A 6,151-nucleotide genomic window follows, 5' to 3' on the forward strand; every position below is an offset into this window, starting at 1 on the left:
CAACACTAGCAGGCTGCCCCCAGTGCAATTGGTTGTTAATGCATTTGATGCTTTTCACTGTATGCTTCAGTGTAGTATATGTGATAAATAAATCTGAGTCGTGAAACTTGTTCCGCTGCCTCTATCATATCCGCATTTCTCAAGCATTTCTGCATGCCTCCGTTTTCACTGTTCAGCAGGACACTGAAACACAACCTCTCTTTTCCCTCTTACCAGTCCGTTCTCCCTCCAAGGACTGAGGAGTGGCGCCCCACAACAGACTTCCAATCTGCGCCTTGTAAGGCATGAAAATGCCCGACGCAGGCCTCTCATGGTCTGAGTCGACGTTCCCCCCACTCTCCCTCTAAATTCCAGGGAACTGAGGAGGTTACTGTCTGTGTGAAGCCCTACAGTTAAGAGAAGAGGATGAATACTCTGGGTTTGTTTTCCTCGGAGTAGAGGAGACTGATGGGAGAGCTGATAGCTTTGGAGGGGAATAGTTCGAGCCTTGGAGCAATACAGGATTGAAACAGGCTCTTCAGCTCAACTTGTCCAGACTGACCAAGATGGCAATCTAAACTGGTCCCACTTATCCCTCTAAACCCTTATCACCCCTGTAATTATACAACGGTAGCTGTCATTACTGTACCCGTTGTGGTTGCTTCCTTTGTCAGTTTTGTCTGCATACGCACCACTCTCTGCGTGAAATATTTCCCCTCATGAAAAGGGCATTTCACCAGTTATATTTCAGTTGGAGTTGAGGGGATTTGATTCATCACTGAAGACTCTTGCCAATTTTGACAGATGTACAGTGGAGAGCATTCTGACTGGTTACATCCCTGCCTGGTGTGGAGGCGCCAATGAATAGGATTGAAATCGGCTGCAGAGGGTTGTAGACACAGCCAGCTCCACCATGGACAATATCCACCGCACTGGCAAGGACATCTTCAAAATGTGGTGCCTCAGGAAGGTGGCATCCATCATTAAGAACCCTCACCATCTGGAAAATGCCCTCTTCTCATTACCACCATCAGAGAGGAGGAACTGAAACCTGAAGGCACACACAACATTTTAGGAACAGCTTCTTCCCCTCTGAAAACTATTAGATTTCGGAATGTCCATGAAAATTTCTTCGCTATTCATGTTTGTCACTATTTAAATTTTTCTTGTAGCTTAAGGTAATTTTTTATGTATTATAATGTACTGCTGCCACCAAACAGAAAATTTCATTGATAGTAAACCTGATTTCGATTCTATAATAGAGTGAAAATGGAGAGCAGGAGTGAGGAGTAAAAGGTGAACAAGTGTGTGGAGAGAAAGTGGAAGAGTGAGAGGAGTGAGAAAATTAACAGCAAGGAAAACAAGGGCAAGAGAATGTATGTGTGTGTGTGGGGGGGGGATGAGACTGAGAAAAGGGCAAAGAGCTGAGAGTGCAGAGGAAAAGAGTGAGAGAATGAGGAGAGAGAAAGTGAACCGGTGGTAAGAGAGAGGGAAGGAGGGAAGAGGAGTGGTGATAAGGGAGAGGGAAGGAGGGAAGGGGAGTGGTGGTAAGGGAGAGGGAAAGAGGGAAGGGGAGTGGTGATATGAGTGAGGGAAGGAGGGAAGGGGAGTGGTGGTAAGGGAGAGGGAAAGAGGGAAGGTGAACGGTGATAAGAGTGAGGGAAGGAGGGAAGGAGGGAAAGTGAGTGGTGATAAGGGAGAGGGAAGGAAGGAAGGGAAGTGGTGATAAGGGAGAGGGAAGGAGGGAAGGAGAGTGGTGATAAGGGAGAGGGAAGGAGGGAAGGGAAGTGGTGATAAGGGAGAGGGAAAGAGGGAAGGTGAGCAGTGATAAGAGTGAGGGAAGGAGGGAAAGTGTGTGGTGATAAGGGAGAGGGAAGGAAGGAAGGGAAGTGGTGATAAGGGAGAGGGAAGGAGGGAAGGGAAGTGGTGATAAGGGAGAAGGAAAGAGGGAAGGTGAGCAGTGATAAGAGTGAGGGAAGGAGGGAAGGGGAGTGGTGATAAAGGAGAGGGAAGGAGGGAAGGGGAGTGGTGATAAGGGAGAGGGAAGGAGGGAAGGGAAGTGGTGGTAAGGGAGAGGGAAAGAGGGAAGGTGAGTGGTGATAAGAGTGAGGGAAGGAAGGAAGGGAAGTGGTGATAAGGGAGAGGGAAGGAGGGAAGGGGAGTGGTGATAAGGGAGAGGGAAGGAGGGAAGGGGAGTTGTGATAAGGGAGAGGGAAGGAGGGAAGGGGAGTGGTGATAAGGGAGAGGGAAGGAGGGAAGGGAAGTGGTGGTAAGGGAGAAGGAAGGAGGGAAGAGAAGTAGTGATAAGGGAGAGGGAAGGAGGGAAGGGGGTGATGGTAAGGGAGAGGGAAAGAGGGAAGGTGAACGGTGATAAGAGTGAGGGAAGGAGGGAAAGTGTGTGGTGATAAGGGAGAGGGAAGGAAGGGAAGTGGTGATAAGGGAGAGGGAAGGAGGGAAGGGAAGTGGTGATAAGGGAGAAGGAAAGAGGGAAGGTTAGCAGTGATAAGAGTGAGGGAAGGAGGGAAGGGGAGTGGTGATAAGGGAGAGGGAAGGAGGGAAGGGAAGTGGTGGTAAGGGAGAGGGAAAGAGGGAAGGTGAGCAGTGATAAGAGTGAGGGAAGGAAGGAAGGGAAGTGGTGATAAGGGAGAGGGAAGGAGGGAAGGGGAGTGGTGATAAGGGAGAGGGAAGGAGGGAAGGGAAGTGGTGGTAAGGGAGAGGGAAAGAGGGAAGGTGAGCAGTGATAAGAGTGAGGGAAGGAAGGAAGGGAAGTGGTGATAAGGGAGAAGGAAGGAGGGAAGGGGAGTGGTGATAAGGGAGAGGGAAGGAGGGAAGGGGAGTGGTGATAAGGGAGAGGGAAGGAGGGAAGGGATGTGGTGGTAAGGGAGAAGGAAGGAGGGAAGGGGAACGGTGATAAGAGTGAGGGAAGGAGGGAAGGGGAGTGGTGATAAGGGAGAGGGAAAGAGGGAAGAGAAGTAGTGATAAGGGAGAGGGAAGGAGGGAAGGGGGTGATGGTAAGGGAGAGGGAAAGAGGGAAGGTGAACGGTGATAAGAGTGAGGGAAGGAGGGAAAGTGTGTGGTGATAAGGGAGAGGGAAGGAAGGGAAGTGGTGATAAGGGAGAGGGAAGGAGGGAAGGGAAGTGGTGATAAGGGAGAAGGAAAGAGGGAAGGTGAGCAGTGATAAGAGTGAGGGAAGGAGGGAAGGGGAGTGGTGATAAGGGAGAGGGAAGGAGGGAAGGGAAGTGGTGATAAGGGAGAGGGAAAGAGGGAAGGTGAGCGGTGATAAGAGTGAGGGAAGGAAGGAAGGGAAGTGGTGATAAGGGAGAGGGAAGGAGGGAAGGGGAGTGGTGATAAGGGAGAGGGAAGGAGGGAAGGGAAGTGGTGGTAAGGGAGAGGGAAAGAGGGAAGGTGAGCGGTGATAAGAGTGAGGGAAGGAAGGAAGGGAAGTGGTGATAAGGGAGGAGGAAGGAGGGAAGGGGAGTGGTGACAAGAGTGAGGGAAGGAGGGAAGGGGAGTGGTGATAAGGGAGAGGGAAAGAGGGAAGGTGAACGGTGATAAGAGTGAGGGAAGGAGGGAAGGGGAGTGGTGATAAGGGAGAGGGAAAGAGGGAAGGTGAACGGTGATAAGAGTGAGGGAAGGAAGGAAGGGAAGTGGTGATAAGGGAGAAGGAAGGAGGGAAGGGGAGTGGTGATAAGAGTGAGGGAAGGAGGGAAGGGGAGTGGTGATAAGGGAGAGGGAAAGAGGGAAGGTGAACGGTGATAAGAGTGAGGGAAGGAGGGAAGGGGAGTGGTGATAAGGGAGAGGGAAAGAGGGAAGGTGAACGGTGATAAGAGTGAGGGAAGGAGGGAAGGGGAGTGGTGATAAGGGAGAGGGAAGGAAGGAAGGGAAGTGGTGATAAGAGTGAGGGAAGGAGGGAAGGGGAGTGGTGATAAGGGAGAGGGAAGGAGGGAAGGGGGTGATGGTAAGGGAGAGGGAAAGAGGGAAGGTGAACGGTGATAAGAGTGAGGGAAGGAGGGAAGGGGAGTGGTGATAAGGGAGAGGGAAAGAGGGAAGAGAAGTAGTGATAAGGGAGAGGGAAGGAGGGAAGGGGGTGATGGTAAGGGAGAGGGAAAGAGGGAAGGTGAATGGTGATAAGAGTGAGGGAAGGAGGGAAGGGAAGTGGTGATAAGGGAGAAGGAAGGAAGGAAGGGAAATGGTGATAAGAGTGAGGGAAGGAGGGAAGGGGAGTGGTGATAAGGGAGAGGGAAGGAGGGAAGGGAAGTGGTGGTAAGGGAGAGGGAAAGAGGGAAGGTGAACGGTGATAAGAGTGAGGGAAGGAGGGAAGGGGAGTGGTGATAAGGGAGAGGGAAAGAGGGAAGAGAAGTAGTGATAAGGGAGAGGGAAGGAGGGAAGGGGGTGATGGTAAGGGAGAGGGAAAGAGGGAAGGTGAATGGTGATAAGAGTGAGGGAAGGAGGGAAGGGGAGTGGTGATAAGGGAGAGGGAAAGAGGGAAGAGAAGTAGTGATAAGGGAGAGGGAAGGAGGGAAGGGGGTGATGGTAAGGGAGAGGGAAAGAGGGAAGGTGAATGGTGATAAGAGTGAGGGAAGGAGGGAAGGGGAGTGGTGATAAGGGAGAGGGAAAGAGGGAAGAGAAGTAGTGATAAGGGTGAGGGAAGGAGGGAAGGGGGTGATGGTAAGGGAGAGGGAAAGAGGGAAGGTGAACGGTGATAAGAGTGAGGGAAGGAGGGAAGGGGAGTGGTGATAAGGGAGAGGGAAGGAGGGAAGGAGACAAGTAGGACTCATTTCCCTTGCATTTTATCCACATCTCTGAAAATCATTCTCTCCTATTAGTCCATGCAATTTCTTTGTAATATCTGTGACTGATTCAGTTCCTGTCATCTCTGTTGCAGCAAATTGCAGATCCCAAACCCACATTGAATAAAGACATTTTATTCCTTATAGTGTTTTGTCCCAATGAGCACAGTGGGAATCGTTTCCAGCTCCAGCTGCCATCTGCCCAACAGCTTGCAATCTCATTTTTGCCTCAGAGAAAGAGAGCCTTTAATCACCCAGTTTTTTTTGGGTGTTGCCAACATGCAGCATGCGGTGACTGAACGAGGAGCCACTGCTGAGTTATGAAGAAAAGAATAAATGTCTTGAGGCACACTGAATCAGTGGGCAGACATCAGCCGATGGGCTTCAGCATGGGTAAATGGGAGGCAGCTTTGGATCTGAAAAAAACCCTAAATTCCAGATGGAAGACTGACTATGGGGCAGAGGAGAAGATATGGAGTCATATAGCAGAACACTACAACCGAGAAAAGGCCCTTCAACCCATGCCAAGCTACTAACCTGCCTAGCCCCACAAGCCTGCACCCAGACAGTGGTGAATAGGAAGGGTTCTCTACAGCATAGTACAGGCCCTTCGGTTAACGATGTTGTGCTGACCTTTTAACCTACTCCAAGATCAATCTAACCCTTCCCTCACAAATAACCTATTTTTCTTTCATTGACCCACCTATCTAAGAGTCTTTTAAATTTCCCTAATGTACCTATCTGCCTGTATACCATCCCCATCAGTGCATTCCACTGTGTATGAAAATCAACTCTGATGTTCCTCTTACACTTTCCTCCAATCACATTAAAATTATAGCCTTTGACATCCTGGGAAAAAGGCGCTGATTTTTCCACTCGATCACGCCTCTTATCATCTTGTACACCTCTACAAATGGCCTCTCATCCTCCTTCATTCCAAAAAGTAAAGCTCCAGCTTGCTCAACCTTTCCTCAAAGGACAACATCGTGTAAAATGAGGCAGCCAGAACCGAGCACAGTAATCCAAAATGTGGTCTAACTAAAGTTTTACAGAGTTGCAGTATTAAAGATTAGCTTTATTTGTCACATGCACATCGAAAAATAAAGTGAAATGCGTTACTTTGCATTAAATTAAATCAGTGAGGATCGTGCTGCGCCCACAAGTGTCGCCACTCTCCCACCACCAAAATAGCATGCCCCCAACCCACTGACTCTAGCCATACATCTCTGGAACGTGGGAGGAGACCAGAGCACAGGAAGAAACCATGGAGGCAGGGGGAGAACATACAGACTCCTTACAGGCAGTGGCAGGAATTGAACCCTGAACTTTTAGCTGGCTGCTGTAATTGTGTTACTTGAAGCCAGTATGCTACCACACCGCTC

The sequence above is a fragment of the Mobula birostris genome, chromosome 11, assembly GCF_030028105.1.
Source record: "Mobula birostris isolate sMobBir1 chromosome 11, sMobBir1.hap1, whole genome shotgun sequence".
Taxonomy (NCBI): Eukaryota; Metazoa; Chordata; class Chondrichthyes; order Myliobatiformes; family Myliobatidae; genus Mobula; species Mobula birostris.